Source organism: Callospermophilus lateralis, chromosome 1 (assembly GCF_048772815.1).
Source record: "Callospermophilus lateralis isolate mCalLat2 chromosome 1, mCalLat2.hap1, whole genome shotgun sequence".
In the NCBI taxonomy this organism is placed as follows: Eukaryota; Metazoa; Chordata; class Mammalia; order Rodentia; family Sciuridae; genus Callospermophilus; species Callospermophilus lateralis.
This window is the reverse complement of record NC_135305.1, coordinates 216,982,034-217,001,540: the sequence shown is the minus strand read 5'-3', so window position 1 is coordinate 217,001,540 and position 19,507 is coordinate 216,982,034. Positions and strand designations below refer to the sequence as shown.

General features: G+C 36.9%; 1 pseudogene; it reads left to right on the top strand.

Annotated features, from left to right (window-relative positions):
* Window positions 1–17,263: 17,263 nt before the first annotated feature.
* On the top strand, window positions 17,264–17,988 carry LOC143400712 (tubulin alpha-1C chain-like; annotated as a pseudogene).
* Window positions 17,989–19,507: the final 1,519 nt, after the last annotated feature.

Sequence of the window (19,507 nt, the reverse complement as noted above, 5' to 3'; positions counted from 1 at the left end):
AGTGCCTTGTGCTCTCTCTGGTCTTTCCTCCTTTCCCAGTATCCTGGAGGGCAAGGTAAACAAATGGGCTCTGGGCTCTAGATTATTATCCCAGTAACAAAGAGTTTCAAGCTTTTACAACTGTTTTCCTGACTTAGATTTTTAACCTGCACAGCTAGTTTCCTGACTGTCCAGTTTAGCTAGTTAAAATGTGATGTTTGACCTGAGGAGGAGGAAACATTTGTAATGGACCTTCCTCCATCCAATGTTTACTTCAGAATTCACTAGTGTATGGTGCATGTCTGCTGGGTTATAACTAAAGAACACAAATCAAATGCCCCTCTCCTGCTTGGAGCCCGTTGAGTGCCTGCTCAGTCCCTAAGATTGCTATCAATTCAGTCTCAAATAGGAGCTTCCTAATGCAGTACCATGGAAGGAAGAAACATGATCATGGAGGCCAGTGGATCAAATAGATCAAGCTGAAGGGCTACAGACTGATAATTGACATTCATATGACCTTGGAGGTTCAATGCAAAAAGCTCATAATTAGACAAATTGATCCGTGTAATCTAAATCCCGAATGATTTCAGTATTTCAATATTGAGTATTGTGATACCTCCAGCTCTACTCTGCTTTGGTTATTCTGCATCTGAGTTGCATTGGCTATTCTGAGTCTCTTGTTCTTCCACAGAGATTGTAGAACTGTTATTTCCAGTTCTTCTCAGAACTATATTTTGATGAGTATTGCATTGACTCCAGTAGATTGCTTGGTAACGTGGCCATTTTAACAATATTGATTTTTCCTAACTCTGAACATGGGAGGGCTTTCCATTTTCTGGTGTCTTCTCTCTTACTTTTTCCAGCCTTCCATACTTTTCTTTGAGGAGGTCTTTCATCTCTTTGGTTAAATTAATTCTGAAGATCTTTTGAGGCTAGTGTGAATGGAACTGTTTTCCTGATTTCTTTCTCAACATATTCATTATTGACATGTAAGAAAGCACCTGGTTTTTGTGTGCTGATGTTGTGTACTTCAGAATTGCTCAATATGTTTATAAGCTCAAGAAACCTTTCCTCAGCTGCTTTCTCAAGGCACTCCCTACCCCAACACTGCCACCCCTGCGCAGTCTCACTAGAGGGAAACAGTTTAGGGCAAGCCTTTGTCAGACTCCATCTGCTTATGCAAGATAGGGTTTGGACTGCTGTCCCTTGTATGGGCATTGCAGACTCTCTCTCTCTTTGCTATCCAGGCGTGTCCTGCCACCTGGACTTCTAGCTCCTCTGTCCATCTTCCCTGGAGAAGCCTGAGCCAAGCATAACTCGGGAAGCTATTTAGCACTACCCCTGGGTTCAGCCCGCCACTTTCTTTCTCTACTACAGCAAACACCATCTCCACCATCTTAGCCTAAAGAATCAGCCTGAGGGGGCTGGGAGAAAAAAATTGACACAGTGAGCAAGGAACAGCTTTTAGCCAGAAACCCCTGCTCTGAGAGCTCATATTTCTTCATCTTTCCCATTGATGGCTTTCAGCTTCACCCTTCTCCCATGGGGGCAGAATTCTATGGGCATAATTCACGGATCTTTCCCTCCATTTTACATTGCTAATAATGGGTGATAATCTTGAATCTTTAGGCATCTCTTCCATTGAATTAGAATGGCTTTCTCATAGTTTATTTTAGAAAGATATTCAATATACTAAAGCAAACCAAAAAAAAAAAAAAAAAAAAAAGAAAGAAAACGAAAAAGAAACCATTAGTGCAGTTTTTAGGATCTTCTAAGAATAGGATTATATCATCAGCAAATAGACAATTAGACTTCTTCCACATGATTTATGTTTCTTTATTCTTCCTTCACAAATTCAAGAACAGGGCAAAAATGTACACTTCCATCACCTCTATTCAATACCATCCTTGAAATATTTGTTAGACAAATTAGGCAAGAAAAATAAACTGTGGTAAATTTAAATCTCAAAACCACTACAGTTTTTACCATTTTCAAGTACACAGCACAACAGCCTTAATTACATTGACATTGTCAAACTACCATCATCATCCATCTCCAGAAATTTTTCACCATCTCAAAGTGATATTTTGTTCCCATTTTGAAAACTCCCCAGACCTCCTTTCCCAATACTGCTTACAAGCATTCTTATATGAAATGTGATGAGAAATTAAAGTCATTAATGTTTGAAGGAGATGAGATTGAAAGGACAAAATACCCTGTTGCTGGACACCAAATGTCCTGGGTTTAGACAGTCCTACTGTGCAGCCTCCTCAGAGCACTTTTAATGTCCCTGTTCCTCAGGCTGTAGATGAAAGGATTCAACATGGGGGTGACCTCAGTGTACATCACTGAAGCCACCACAACTTTTCTGGGAGAATGTGACACAGCTGAGCCAAGGTACGCTCCAAAGCCTGTCCCATAAAACAAGCAAACAACTGCCAGGTGAGAGCCACAGGTGCAGAAGGCTTTGTACCCCCCCCCCGAGGATGGGATCTTCAGAATGGAGGAAATCATTTTATATGGCACCAAGAAAATACTTAAGGATGTTATTAGAGAAGGTGTCAGGACAGGCAAGGTTAAGAAGTTGAGAAGGGTCACAGAAGAAATTAGAAATTTCTACACCTTTGAAGTTAGTAAATTGTAAGATGATCAAATTGTGCAGTTGGGAGTCCAAAAGACTAACCAAAAAGACACAAGAACTAAGAAGCCACAGAGTTGAGGGTTCATGATGACTAAGTAATGCAGAGGGTGACAGATGGCCACATGTCGGTCATAGGCAATCACAGTCAGAAGCAGAGCATCCATAGATCCAAAAATGAGAAAAAGAGACATCTAGGTCTGGCAGTCCACATAGTAGATGGCTCTGCTGTGAGTCTGGATGTTCACGAGCACACTCTCATTGTTGCTTTATGTGTTATTCACCCCTTCTTTCTATATGCACTTACAGACTTTGACAAGAACTTTAAGCAGAATGTTAGATGTATAGGAGCAGTAGACAGAACAGTACATGAGCACAATAATATGCAGTCTACTCTTTCTGGAAAAAAATACAGAATAAGTAATAGCCTTCCTCATTATGAAAGCATCACTTTAGAACAAGAAAATTAAGAAGCAATCTAACATGCCTTATTTTCTTGTGAACCTTGAGACAAATTCTTTTGTCCTATAATATTTGAATCAGTGTGTGAGGACTTGCTGAATTAAGGTAATTAGCAGAAGACATTTTTACAAGCCTGTCATTATCTAGAGTTTTCACCTGTCTTTCGTTTTCTGATTTTCTTCCTTTGTGGATTTAATTTTTTCCTTTAAAATTATGTAAAATACAACAGGTGAATGGAAAAGAAAATGTGGCATATATACACTGTAGAGTTTCACTCATCCATTAAGAAGTATGAAATTGTGGCATTTGCTGGTCAATGTATGGAACCAGAGAACATCATGCCAAGTGAAATAAATTAGATTCAGAAAGTCAGGAGTCAAATATTTTCTCTCATATGTAGAAGCTACAACAAAATTTTAAAAAGAGGCAGGGCTGGAATCCCAGTAAAATAGACGAGATATCAATGGAGTTAAGTGTTTGAGGGGGAGAGAGGAGGCATGGGAAATGGGAGGAATGTTGGAGTTAAATTGACCAAACTATCCTAGTACATTTATGAATATACCACAGTGAATTTCACCATTGTCTACATTTTGTAACACATTAATTTTTAAAACTATAATAAATAGAAAAAAGACCAGTGTGAAGGGAATAGGAGGAGGGAGGAGAGGAAAAAAAGGGAAAGTACTGGAGACTGACTTGGAGCACATTGTATTTCATGCTTGAATAATTATGTCAAAATTAACCCCAATATTATATATAACTACAATATACTAATAAAAATTTTAGAGATCAAAAAGCTATTTAATTATTATTTATCATCTTTTTGCTATTGTTTTAAAGTCCAGTATTGCACAAAAGAGTTACCTTATTTAACTCTTCTTCTCAATGCTTTTATTTTTATGATTCATTATTTAACATTTAGAGGTAGATTTCAGTTGTCACTTTCCACTTTATTCCTCTCATTTTTTTTCAATTTTTTGAACAACATTAGCATATGTTGTTTCCATAACAATAAATCATGGCCAGATGTCAAAAAAATCATGTAAAATAAATCAAGTACCCTTGGCTTCATTGAATTTCAAATATTGGTAACTATCATTAAATGCACATAATCAATAGTATCTCTGACAAAATATGTGAAATTAATGTTCTCAGTACCTCTCAAAGACATAAAAATAATAAATAATAGAAAATTTCTTTGAATAGTTTAATTTTATGCTGGTTTATTTGCATATATACATACAATACTAATCTGTACACTACCAATAAAGTATCTGGTAAAAGGCAGGCATTTGTTTCTTTTCTTTTTCTTTGTTCTATATTCCATTGTGGCATGCTAATTCTGCTACTATTTTTCTAATATTAACCCATAAAATTTATAGTTAACTATTTTAGCACCCGTGAAAACCCCAAAGCTCAGTTTTTGTCCCAACCTTCTTATTTATACTTCATATATTTTCTGGTCAATCTTTCCTGATATATGTATTGCATATTCTCTTACTTCAGCCACATGAAGGAAACTCAGGTTCATTAATACAGCTATGTGATTGAACTGGAAAACAATGTAAAAGAGAATAGAACAGGAAATAATGTGAACATCACTGGATTGCCTCATCCTATAAAATGGAACTGAAACTTACCTACTTTATATGACTGTTACAAAAGTTTCTTTAAAATTCTTTAAATTGTACAACAAGTAGTTCTGTCTCACTTATTAATATAAAATCATTTACTGTCCAAGTACCCTGATCTCAGATCAAAAGCAATTGTGTCAGCATATCTGGTGGTACATTCTATAAGAATGTACCACATATCTTGGTGGTACATTCTTATACCAGCTTGGAGATTCAGTGCCTTAAAATATTTCTTGGCACTTAAAACTAGGATAATGATGCCAGGCTCACACCTGTTATTCCAGCATCTCAGGAGGCTGAGGCAAAAGGATTATGAGTTCAAAGCCAGCCTCAGCAGAAGTCAGGTTCTAAGCAACTCAGTGAGACCCTGTCTCTAAATAAAATATAAAATAGGCTAGGGATGTGGCTCAGTGGTTGAGTGTCCCTGAGTTCAATCCCCAGTTCTCCCACAAAAAAAAAAAAATAGGATCATGATATTCTCTTATTATATCCATATTGAAATAACAGCATTTGATAATACTTGTCACCACTTGAAAGTGACCTGAATAATTATTGATGAAATTTGAGTTCTTTGGGTATCACAACATAATTCCATTCTCCTGCTCAGCTGTGTTCCAAAACACAGGTACTGTCATGAATAGGAAGGGTATTATTTCTTGTCGATGTTTTCATATTAGTATTAACATACCTGGAAGCTGTTTTCCTTAAAATCTGGCCTAAAGATACTTAAAGAACAGCTAAGTAGATGACAACACAATGTTTACTGTGTCTGAAATGTGCTAATTTACAAGAATATGTGATTTTTAAGTCTGTGATGTACTTTCTTCTACTTCAAAGGCTTTATCTGATTAAACATTACCTAATGGAAGGACATCATTTAACCTGTAAGTTTATTATATAACAATCAGTTTTAAATACACCTGCCTCTCTCTAATAAGAAAACTCAATTTAAACAAGACTTTAGAGTTTTCAACCTAAAATCCTACCACAAATTACATAAAAATATGTTTTTTTTTAATTTTATTTCCTCCAAAATTAAAATATTTGGCAGTTTTAACATTGAGATAACTATGGAAAGAAATGAATACAATCTCTATAGAGTGCAGTATCAAAGCCTGGCACTCAGAAATCTCCCAATAATGGTTCATGATTAGAGGGGCAAGGGTCAGAAGAAAGGAGGAGGGGTCTTCAGTGAGGTAGGCGGGGAACGAAGTTGATCAAATTATGCTACATGCATGAATGAATATGCCACAATGAAACTCACTACTCTGTGTCATTAATATATGCCAATAAAAATATTTAAAAGGCTAATACTTGAGTCAGGTAGACATGTATTTGAATCCTGGATATTAATTTTTTTCCATTCTGCCAGAAGGGTTAATTAGTTATGAAGATTTTATCATTTAAAAAGACTCAGCATGTATAAAATGCCCACATTTTATACATGACTGGCACATAACAGTGCTTAATTATTATTTTAATAAAGGTGAATTTCAATAGTAAATTTAATAAAGCGGAAAATTTGTAATATTGGCTCATGATGTGATGGACACTATCCTCATCCTCATCATCACCTTCATAAATGTCTTGGAGAGATTAGGAAAGAGTTCAGTGGGACCTACTTTCGGTTATGGTCTGAGAGCTGTCCATGGGAAGTAGAACCAGGGTGGGATGAAAGCAAGACTCTGAATGAGATTTCTAGGACCCCTCCACAACCAAGATCATAAACTTCACAATCCTCGTAACTGAAATTTGACCCAATCTTTTTCTCCCATATGGCTTTCCCAAAATGCATGTCTGTCCTGGTGATGAGGAAACAATGCTTCATACAGTTCATACTCCGTCATTTGCCTCCCTCAGCACTTACTGGTTTGCACTGGGACTCTGGTGGGTAATGGCCAAGGAGTGAAGATCCAGAGCTCATCCCACTGGACTTGGAGCCATCAAACTGAAGGGCTGCAGGCACAGACTGATTGTTGACTGTTATATGACCTTGGAAGCCCAATGCACAGAGCTCCTAATTAGCCAAATAGGTCCAGGTTACCACAAACTCTAAAAGTCTCCTCATATCAATGCCAGCTAAGGAAGAGAAAAATCAGTGTCCACAAAAGCTCTTGGGCTCTTCCTCTACACCAGAGGAAGCTCTTGGGTATTATCATTTCTTTCATTATTTTTTTTCCTTTGCCTTGTTCCATTTTTATGATGGTGAAATTTCATTCCCTCTAAAAATGGCAATTTTCCCCATTGCCAAGTGCACAGATAAGCAGCATTAATCACACTCACACTGTGATGCATCCATCACCAGCATCCATAGCCAAACTGAAAATTTCTACACAATGTAAAAAACTTGCCAGTCCTCCCAGCCACAAAATTGGCACCCAATATTCTCCCATCAAAAAGGATGACAAGTTGAAGCTATTATACCACAACAATAATGTGACCAAGAGACAGGCTATATTTCCAGGTTTACTTTTGTAGTTCTATAGCCTTTTCCACCCTACATTTAAACTGATTGCTCGTGTCTTCATAGTTCTGCTGTGGGGTCTCCTTAGAACACTTTTTAGGTCTCTGTTCCTCAGGTTGTAGTTGAAGGGATTCAGGGTAAGGATGAACAAGGTGTAAATGATGAAGGTCACCAAACACTTTCTGGGATATTGACATAACTCAACCAAGGCACATTCCAATGATGAGTCCACATTATAAGCCAACAAATGACAGAAGAGAACTAGAGTTACAGAAGCATTTATACATCCCACATGGTGATGGGATTCTCAGAATGGAGGAGACAATATTTTAGAAAGACAAAAGAATTCCTGATGGGATAAACACAAATATGCCACTATACTTGACAATGATATTAGAGAAGGTATCAGGACAGGTGACATTAAACAGTTGAGTAGGATCACTGAAGAATTGGAAATTTCTACATCCATAGAGTAAAAATATTATGATACAATCAAATTATGCACCTTAGTGTCCCAAGGCTAACCAAAAGACACCAAACTAAGAAACCCGGAGTCAAGGGTTCTTGATGATTGGGTAATGCAGGGAGAAATTCATGGCCACAACATGTCCTAGGCAATGACAGCAACATACAAACTCTACTTCAAAAACAACAACAACAAAAAAAGCCTTCCGTGTAATGCAGTCCACATGGGAAATGATTCTATTGTGATTTTGGATGTTCACAATCATTCTTGGGACCCTGGTGAGGTGAAACAGAGTCAGCCAATAACAGGTTGAAGAGAAGAAGTACATGGGAGTGTGGAAGTGGAGGTCGGAGCTAACAGCCAGAATGATGAGCCTGTTTCCAAGGTACATAGACAGGAACAGTCCAAAGAGGAATGATTAAACTGGACCATGGGAGATGCCCACGAATAAGCATTTCATGACATATATAAGGTTTTCTAATATATTGTTTGCAAACATTCAGGGAAAATAAAGAGTGTTGGATAAAAGAACAAATAAGCAAGGGAGGAAGATTACCTCTAGATAGGTAATAGGGGTGGGAGGGAAAGGGAGGGAGAAGGGGAATTGTATGGATAGTGAAAGGAGACCCTCATCATTATACAAAATATATGTATGAAGATGTGAATTTGGTGTCAACATACCTTATATATAATCAGAGATGATAAATTATGGTATAATAGTGTATTAAGAATTATAATGAAAAAATAAAGAAAGAAATAAAAGAACAATAGAAAACACCCACCACTCAGTATATATTTTGAATTCAGGTATTCAAAGTAAGATATTCACTCTTGAGGTACACACACCTTCTGCAATACTTCTCAGTTGTGACAAAACAATTTTTACAACACTTAAGTTACATATTCTGTGCTATTGTCTATGGACACCTACTTTAGAGGCACTCAGTTGAGCATGATATCATAAAAAGCCAAGACCATTAGAGAGAAACTCATGGTAACTAAAATAAATACAACTCTTTGAAGAAAAATATAGGGAATAATAAATATACTTCCCCTTTTAATAAAAAATCACTTTTAGAACTGAGATGTAGCTCAATGGTAAAGTGTTTGCCTCTCATGCACAAGGCCCTTGAATTTCATCTTCAGTACCACCAAAAAGGAAAAAGAAAGAAAAGTCACTTATTAAGGAAAATTAAGAAACAATTCAATATTATTGCTAATTTTATTCTACAAAAATGGCACTTACCATCTGTGTTTAGAATGCTTGTGAACTTAATCCTAGTGGCTCAGTTAACTGAGGCAGGAGAATCATGAGTTCAAAGCCAGCCTCAGCAACTTAGCAAGGAAGGCACTGAGCAACACAGCAAGACCCTATCTCTAGATAAAATATTAGAAAAATGGCTTGGAATGTGGCTCAGTAGTTCAGCACCCCTGGGTTTAATCTCCAGTACAAAGAAGAAGAAAAAACAAAGAATGCTTGTGAACACTCTATAAGAACTAGGACTACCTTATCCAGACCTTAATTTATGATCAATAGTTAAAGACTAGAAAACATTGTGTGCCAGTTATTCCAGCAGTTTTTCAACATTTTTGGGTCTCCTCATTTCTCTTCTTTCTACATGAAGCACTCAGTCAAATAATATTTATCTTTTAAAAATCATTAAATATATGACTCATTTGCCATGGTAAACTAAAAATTTTAATATAGTTTAGTTAAATCTATAGTTTAGTTAAATCTACATAATCATACATCACTGACCACAAATGTAGCATTAGCGTACACTATACCTCTCAATAATTAAAACATAATGAAGTTTGAAGTAACATTTTTGAAATTTTTATTTCATATGTTTTTTCCATATTTCTATTGGTGCATTGTAGTTGTACATAATGGTGGGATCTGTTATTACATATTCATATATGCACACAATGTAACAACATAATTTGTCCAATATCACTCCTCAGCATTTTCACTTTCCCTCCCCCCACTCCCCCGTTCCCTTTCCTCCATTCTACTGATCTCCCTTTGATCTTCATGAAACCCCTACCCCACATTTCTTTTCCTTTTTTCTCTTTAGTTTTCACATATGAGAGAAAACATGTGACCCTTGACCTTCTGAATTTGGCTTGTTTTACTTAACTAATGATCTCAAATTCCATCCATTTTCCTGGAAATAACATGATTTTGTTTTTCTTTATGGATGAATAAAATGTGTATGTATGTGTGTGTGAGTGTGTGTGTGTGTGTGTGTGTGTGTGTGTGTGTGTGAGAGAGAGAGAGAGAGAGAGAGAGAGAGAGAGAGAGAGAGAGAGATTGTCTTTATCCATTCATGTGTTGTTGAACACCTAGGCTGGTTCCATAGTTTGGGTATTATGAATTGTGCTGCTGTACACATGGGTATGCATGCATCACTGTAGTATCATGATGACTTTAATTCTTTAGGATAAATACCAAGGAGTGGTACAGCTAAGTGTTATGGTGGTTGCATGTCTAGTCTTTTGAGCAATGTCCATACTGTTTCCCATAGTTGTACTAATTTACAGTCCCACCCAGTGTAAAAGTGTTCCTTTTTCTCCACATCCTCTCCAACATTTACTATTATTTGAATTCTTCACAGCTGCCATCCAATATATGTTTCTTTTTATCAGCCCATTAAATCTTACTAAAATATCTCTTGTGTAAGACATTTCTTGGCATTTTCCCATTGACTCTACATTTTACAGTAGTCTGGTAATACTTTTCCTTTTTTCTTTATTTTTATTTCTAGTTTTTGTTGTTGTTGTTAGCTTATTTTTCTCCCCATAAACCCTCCATTTTGTAGTTGGAGACTTTGACACCTGGAAATGTGCTAAGCCCCAGAGTTTGGGTGCTAACTTTCATGCACCTACTTAATGGACTTTCTGGTCAATACTTCCTACTGTAGGGACTGCTACTTGCCTACTTGGGAGACCTGAAGGCAAGTCTAATCCATTATTTTGCCAGACCACACTCTGATTCAACTGTGGGGGGGGGAGGCAAAAGAGAAAATAACAGGAAATAGTATAAACACACCTGGGCAATTTGCTCATGTGTAAAAGGAGAAAAACAATTACTTGAGTTATATGACTGTTTTAAATTTTTTTATTAATTTTGTGGTTTGGGTGGTGCATTATAATTATACACAACACTAAAACTCATTGTGAAATTTTTTGTACATGCACATAACATAACTTTTTCAGTCTCATTCCCCAGGACCGCCCCTTTCCTTACCCTCCTCTCTCACCTTCATCCTCTTCCTCTACTGGTCTCCTCTCTGTTGTTTTTTTAATTAATACACTATAATTATACCCAAAAGTGGAATTCATTGTGGCATATTTGCAATGAATATAGTATAGTTTTGTCAATTTTGTTCCCTCATACTGCCCCTGTCTCTCCTTTCCTCCCTCCCCTCAATCCCCTTCATCTACTCTTGCTCCATACAGGGAAAGAAGAAAATTTTTATTAAATCTCTTAAATTGAGTGCAGTAGTGATACTCAATCCTTTTTAATAACATATTGACCTGTCAATATTTGAAATATCTAGGTACTTTGGCTTCACACACTAACAACTTAATCATAACATCTGCTTGTGAATTATTTTGTTTGTTTTTTGATTTTAGAGTTTTTTGTACTATAGATTGAACTCAGGGGCCTTAACCATTGAGCATTTTTTTATATTTTATTTAAAGAGAATCTTGCTAGGTTGCTTAGGTCCTCCCTAACTTGCTGAGGTTGGCTCTGAACTTTTGATCTTCCTGTCTCAGCCTCTGGAACCCATGGGATGCCTGTGAAGTTCTTTTGGTCCATTCTTATACCTATGGTAAAAAATAATGACCTTAAAATATTTATGTTATTGAGAAACAGCCAATTAATATTACTTATTACTGATATCAAGAAGACCAGATATATATATAATATGCTTATATGTACATTTTATGTGTGTGAGGGTGTGTATGTATGTAATATATATATATAGGCAAGCACCACCATGCCTAGCCCAAATACCTATATTAAATGTGGAAGTTAATTCATATTTGCATCAAAACTAATATTTTGTAGATATTTAGATAATTACCAATGAAATTTTATTTCTTGGTATCTCTGCATGATTTCATTCTCCTACACACCTCTTCTCCAAAGGAAAATAGCATAAGGAATTTTGTAAGTGGATTTTCCTCACAATGTTTCCATGTCAATTAATTTATGTATCCATAAACAGTTTTTATAGAATCTTACCAAGAAATATCTGTCTAGCTATTATACAACATATCTATTGCCCTCAATATGTACTGGTTTACATCAACATGTGTATTTAATTCTGTTTTTGAAGTACATACCTGTTCAATAAATGCTATAACTGAACAAAGCATTTAATTTGAGGAAGGGATATCATCTAGTTTATTGGTTTATTATTACAAAAATCCTTTAAAACATCTTGTCCTTGTCCCTCTCTTCATATCACAAAAGGGAATTTCCATAAAATATGTAGGAGGATATTTCTTTAACTTTTAACATTTTGTATATTCAATTTTACTATTAAAAAGTTACATTTGTTGTCCAAATTTTTTAAAAATCAGTCATTTTCCATCATATCCTCTTATTCTGATGACCTATTATGGCAGTATCACTGCAGTCTATTGATTAATAAAATTCCACCATAAATCACCAAGAATTTTCCTCTGGTGTTATGAACATTATTTCTATTGGCTTCAGTAGAAAACAGAGCAACCGGGGATGAGAGGAAGGAAGTGAACATGTTAGCCCTGTATCACTGACCTAATATTATGTGCAGAATGTGTGCAAGTCTCTCCACCTCTCTGTGCCCATACTGCTTAATGGAAATTGGGAGAATAGCACTCTTCTCAACAACACAGCACCACAGGTGGTGTGGAACTTAATGAATATTGGGCCATTGTGGTATTATTCAAATACAAAATCCCATCACTATGGAAAAGATGAGTTTAATGATGAATAAATTTTCCAAATGTCACTGCAGTCTGGAGTAATGTGATTTCTACAATGTGCCTTAAACCAAATCATAATTTTTGCCTACACCCTTCTCTTTGTACTACATTTTCTTTTTATATTCATGTTAATCACTTTTTATAAATTCAAGATCTGTCCAATATTAATTTACATTTTCTATTGTGCTGAAATATACTAAAATGTATAGTTTTAGTCATTATTAACTTTGCAGTTCAATATCATTAATAACATTAAGGTTGTTGGAAAACTATCACCATCATAAAGGGCTAAAATTTTTCTCATTTCCTATCTAAACCTTTATACTCAATTCTAAACTCTCCATTAGTCTCTTCACAAAACCTTATAACTACAATTCCACTGCAAAACATGAGAAATTAAAGCTATTAAATTACAAAATAATGTAACCAAAGAAGCAAGATTTACAAGTACCAGTGTTAAACTTCATTGGTTTTCCAAATTAAAAATGAAATATAAGTCACTGATAATCAGATTAGACTATCCTACTAAGGAGCTTCTTGAGGGCATTTTTAATGTCCCTGTTTCTCATGCTGTACATGAAGGGGTTCAGCATAGGAATGACAGCTGTGTACATCACTGAGGCCATGGCACCCTTTCTAGAAGAATGAGACAGAACTGAACCAAGGTACACTCCAATTGCTGTTCCATAAAACAAACAACTGCCAGGTGAGACCCACAGGTGGAGAAGGCTTTGTACGTCCCACCTGAGGATGGGATCTTCAAAATGGAGGAAACAATTTTATAATATTAGAAAAGGATCCCTAAGAGGGGGAAAAAGCTGTATATGGCACCAAAAAGATACATGACTAGGTTATTGGTAAAGGAGTCCCAACAGGAAAGACTGAGGACTTGAGAGGGATCACAGAAGAAATTAGAAATTTCAACATCTTTGAAGGTGGTAGACTGTAATGCAATCAAATTGTGCAGCTGTGATTCAAAAAGGGTAATCAAAAAAGACGCCAGAACTAAGAAGCCACAGAGTCAAGGGTTCATAATGATTGGATAATGCAGGGGGTGACAGATGCCCACAAACCGGTCATAGGCCATCACAGTCAGAAGCATGTCATCCATACATACAAAAATAAGAAAAACAGACATCTGTGTCAGGCAGCCCACATAGGAGATGGCTCTGCTGTGAGTTTGGATGTTCACAATCATTTTTGAGACTGTGGTAGAGGTTAAACCAATATCAGCCCAGGACAGGCTAGAGAAGAATAAGTACATAGAGGTGTGGAGGTGGGAGTCAGAGATGACAGCCAGAATGATGAGCAGGTTCCCAAGCACTATGACTAGGGACATGGACAGGAACAGGCCAAAGAGTATGGACTGCAGGTCCAGATCCTATGGGAGGTTCACAAGTTGAAATTCAAAAGCACATGTAAGATTTTGTGGGTCTATATTGATTGGACACCTTTTGAAAAAGAAAAGAGGATTAAAAAAGAAATATATAAATGGGCACCTAGCACTCTGTATACATTTGAATTCAAGTCTTCACAATAAAAGTATTCATGCTTAATATCTATGCAACTTCAACAATACTTCTCAGTAGCAAAAAACCCGGTCTTCCTGTACTCTTTGGTTGTTGCTTTCTGCATTATTCATTGCTTCCTTCCACACCATTAGAAGTCCAGTGGCAGTGGAGGGAACAAGTTGTGATGACAGTAAAACGCAGCCTACTCTTTAAGGAAAAATGGGAGAAGGTAGTAAGCTTCCTTTTTATTAAAAAAAAAAAACAATTTTAATAAAAAGAAATTAAGAGGCAGTCCAAAGTATCTTGTTTTGTTCTAAGACCTTGGGACTAATTTCTTTGATTTGCAATACTTAAATGCTGTGTTCCCCATGCCAATCAAAGAATAGGCTCTGGAAAATTGAAAATGAGAAAAGGAGATTTTTCTTCCCAAATACAGACCATATAAATCTGGTGGACTGAAAATAAAATGTCCAATAAATAAATAGGAAAACAGCAACGTCAGGTGACTGATGTTTTAGCTGAATGGCATGAAGAATAAACTTATTATTAGTAATAACACATTTATTTTTCCCTAAATTTATATATGCATCACACATTATCACATACAGAAGCCCTATTATCTATTTAATCCTTCCTCATTGGAGATATCTCAACTAAAAATCAACTCAGATAACAATGCTGAGTCTCAGATACCAACACTTCCCCCACATCTCAGAAATGATAAGAACAGTAGAAAGACTAAAAAAATAAATGCTTTGACTCTGAGTTGGGTCCAATAAATGTTTCATTATTTCCCAGCTGTCAGAAAGTTTTTAGCAGAGGTCTTAACCACAGGTACAATTCAAGTTATATTTTTAAAGTCTTCCCATTTCTGTGAGTAAGAATAAAATCAAGACCTGACATAAGGTGACCTTTTGAGAATGAGTGGGCTATTTACAAGCATTGACGACCATGTAGTCAGCTGTAAGGATGTTCCAGAGTGGGTACAAGACAGAGATCTGTGCTGAATGATCATGAGTCTCCCCTACTGTGACCTCTGGCTGTTCTTTAATAGTGCATGCACCAGGGACACCCACTGCTCTGCCCTGTGATCCCCTGGAATCCAAACAGAAAGAACACAGTGGACAAGGCTCTCTTTCTGCTGGTAAGAGAAATGGCTGATTGGCTTGTTGATGGGACAGCCTGCCAGGATTCTCCTGCATGATGCCCTGTGTCCATGGTCAGACAGACCAATGTAAACATGGCTTTAATATTTTCTACCTATAAATGAGTACAAGTAACATAAATATAATGCACATTTTCCATTTGCTTTTTAAAATATTTTTATTCATGCAGTAGTTATACATAGTAGTAGGATTTCTTTTGATAAACCTATATATGCATGAAATATAATTTGCTTCATTTTAGTCCCCATTACTTTCTCATTTCCTCCCCATCTCCCATTCCCCTTCCTCTACTCTATGGGTCTTCCTTCTATTTAGTTATTGTTTTTAACTGGTGATTTATAGATATATATTAAGATGAAATTCACTGTGGTGTACTCATATATGTGCACACCATAATTTGGTCAGTTTCATTCCATGGTTCTTCCTTTTCCTGTCCCTCCACCCTCTTCCTCTATCTTCTTCCTCTACTCCAGTGAACTCCCTTCTACTTTCACAGGATCCCTCCTTTTTTTCCTATTTTGCTCTAGCTTCTGTTTGTGAGAGAAAATGTACACTCATACATTGTTGGTGGGACTGCAAATTCGTACAACTACCCAGGAAAGTAGTGTGGAGATTGGCCAAAATCTAAGAATGGAATCACCATATGACTTAGCTATCCTATTCCTTCGTATTTATCCTAACGAACTAAAATCAGCATTTCATAGTGATATAGAAACATCAATGTTTATAGCAGCTCAATTCACAATATCCAAATTATGGAACCAACCCAGGTGCCCATCAACAGATGAATGGATAAAGAAAATTTGGTATATATACACAATGGAGTTTTACTTAGTCAAAAAGAAAAAATTAAATTATGGCATTTTCTGGTAAATGGATAGAACTGGAAAACATCATGGTAAGTGGAAATAAGCCAGACACTTCTCATTTTGTATAAAACAGTAATAAAGTGGCCTACTAACTAAACTGAGATGGTACACATGAAATGAAACAAATGACAGAACACATTGTTCAGCACCTGGAACCAGAGAAGCCCTCTGTATCAGTTCATGATCCTCTGGCTTCTATCATCCTCATCATCATCCTTATCATCACTATCATAGTCCCTTTTCAGTGCTTAGGAAACTCTTTAGAAGGACCCATTTTGTGCTGTTGTGGGTGAGATTTCTATGAGAAATAGAACCAATGTGGGAAGAGAGCAAATTTTGAATAAGAATTCTGATATTCCCACCTTAAACCAAAATGTAAACTTTACAATCCCCAAAGCTGAAATTTTCATATGGTATCCTCCCATCTGGCTCTCCAAAATGTGATGTTCATCCTCATGGTGAAAAAACAATATTCCAATAATTCTTCCCACATCCACTGGCCCCCTCTGCACTTACTGGGTTAGGCCGCTTCTCTGCTGGGTCATGACCAAGAAGTACAGATCCCAAGATCTAACCATGACTGGGGCTCAATTAGACTCAGGCCCTGTTCACGGCAATCATATGGATAGGGTATCAACTAGGAGCTTCTTGATGCATTGAACCACAGCAGGAGACACAGTACGCAGCTCTCTGGGATGGACCATCAAAGAAAAACACTAAAGCCATGGGCTCTTTATTGATTATTAAAGGACCTTGGATGTTAAATGCACAGAGCTCATAATTAGCCAAATTAATCCATGTTGTCCCAGTCTCTGAGGACTTTCTAACATTAATGGAGGAAGAATAACAAGAGGAAATAAATGTCCACAAAAGGGCTTGGACTTTCCCTCTACCTTGGAGGAAGTTCATATACTATTCACTTCTTTCACCTCTACATTTTTTAAAGGTACCTCTGCTTTTTTTATCCATTTTCATTGAGGTAAAGTATAAATAACAAAAAAAATCACCATTTTAACCATATTGAGTACCAACCCATCATGGTGGATATTTAATATGAATTCATAGTTTTAACTTATTGTGCTCACATAATTATGCAATCATTGCCATCATCCAAACCTAGAAACTGCCTTATTACCCAGATTGTGTTTTCCATCACTGCTTCCCTCAAATTTTATGGAGTCCTGAATGTTGAGATGACAGAATGCCAGTCAAACCTATCCCCACACCCATTTTCCTCTAACCTCATATGCCCCTGTCATCTCTGCTGAGAAAGCCTACCATGAAGAGCTTACTGTAGCAGAGATCACCATTGCTTTCTTTGAGCCAGCCAACCTGATGGTGAACTGTGACCCTGGCCATGGTAAATATATAGATTGCTGCCTGTTTTAACATGATGATGTGGTCCCCAAAGATGTTAATGCTGCCATTGTTGATATCAGAACCAAGGATACCATCCAGTTTGTGGATTGGTACCATAATGACTTCAAAGCTAGCATTAATTATCAGCCTCCCTCTGTGGTGTCTGGTGAACACCTGGCCAAGGTACAGCAAGCTGTGTGTATGCTAAGCAACACCACAGCCATTGCTGAGGCCTGGAATCACCCAGGTCACAATTTTAACCTGATGTAGGCCAAGTAGGCCTCAGTTCACTGGTACATGGGCAAGGGGTTAGAGTAAAGAGGACATGGCTGTTCAAGAGAAGGACCATGAGGAGGTTGAAACAGACAGTGCTGAGAAAGAGGATGAGGGTAAGAGTATTTATCTTTCTGCTGCAATTTTACACTCTATTGTCTTGTCTTATTTCTCCTTTTTGTAGCCCTGGACAATCAAAAATAGTGTTTCTATTCAAAAAGAGAAAGATTAATTTCAGGCAGCCCACTATGTAGATGAGCCCACTGTGAATGTTGGTGTTTATACTCATCTTTGTAACTGTGGAGGATGAGATATAGAAGTCAACCAAGGACAGGTTGGAGAGGAAAAGTGCATGGCTATGTGGGGTATGAAACAGACAAATGATGAGCAGTTTCCAAGCAGCATAACCACACACAGGGACAGGAATCATCCAAAGAGAAAAGGCTGCAATTCCAGAACACCTGTGAACCCAGAGGAAAGATTCTGTCCCATGTGTAAGATTTTGTTCTTTTATATTGTTTGGACACCTTTTGGGAAATGTAAACAGGGTTGGGTCAAAGACATGAAAAAGCAAGCACTTACAACTCTGTTTATATTTTAATTCACACATTCACAAGTATTCACACCTGAAGTCCATACAACTTCAGCATTACTTCTCAGTTGTGACAGGCCCAGCCTTCTTAGAACTCTTGCATTTCTGGTTTCTGTGACATTTATCTCCTACACACACCCCCTTTAGAGATAATCAACTGAGCAACATTAGTAGTCTAAAAGCAGGAGAGATAACAAGTCCATGATGGCTCTGTAATATATTCTATTCTTTGAAGAATACAGAATAAAAAATGCCCATACCCTTTAAGGAAAGCCATTCTCATTAAGATAAAATAAGAAGAGTCAAATATACCTCACTTTATTCCACAGCAGCGGTACAAAACTGCATTTAGAATGCTTGTGAACTCTCTGTAAGAGCTAGGACTGCCCTATCTGAACTCTAGGTTAAAGTTAATAGCTTGTCATGTGCCATTTGTCCCAGGGTTTTTCATCATTCTTGGGTTTTCCATTTTCCCTTCTTTGTGGATAAAAGTGTTCAGTCAAATATGATTTATTTTTTAAAATCATTTAACATATGACTCCTATTATTAATCTTGAAAGATTTTAAATTTTGATAAATACACTTAGATTCCAAAAATCATATGTTCTGTTTTGGATGTAATGTATCCCTCAAAAGCTCATATATGAGACTATGCAAGAAGGTTTAGAGAACAAATGATTGGGTTACCAGAGCCTTAACCCAATCAGTGAATTAATCACCTTATGGGATTAATTGAGTGGTAAGGCAGGTGAGGTGTGGCTGGAGGAGGTGGGGCATTGGGGGTGTGGCTTTGGGGTGTATATTTGTATCTGGCAAATGGAGATCTCTCTCTCTCTCTGCTTTCTGATCACCATGTGAGCTGCTTCCCTCCCTCTTCTACCATGATGTTCATCCTTACCTTGAACCCCAAGGAATGGTGCCAGGCTTCTGTGAACTGAGACCTCTGAAACCATGAGCCCTTGAATAACTTTCCTCCTGTACAGTTGTACCTGTCAGGTCTTTCAGTCACAGCAGCAAAAAACCTGACTAAAATAACATACAATATTACTATCTACAAATGTGGTATCAGTACACACTACAATTACCTGTCAATGAGTAAAACATAATGAAA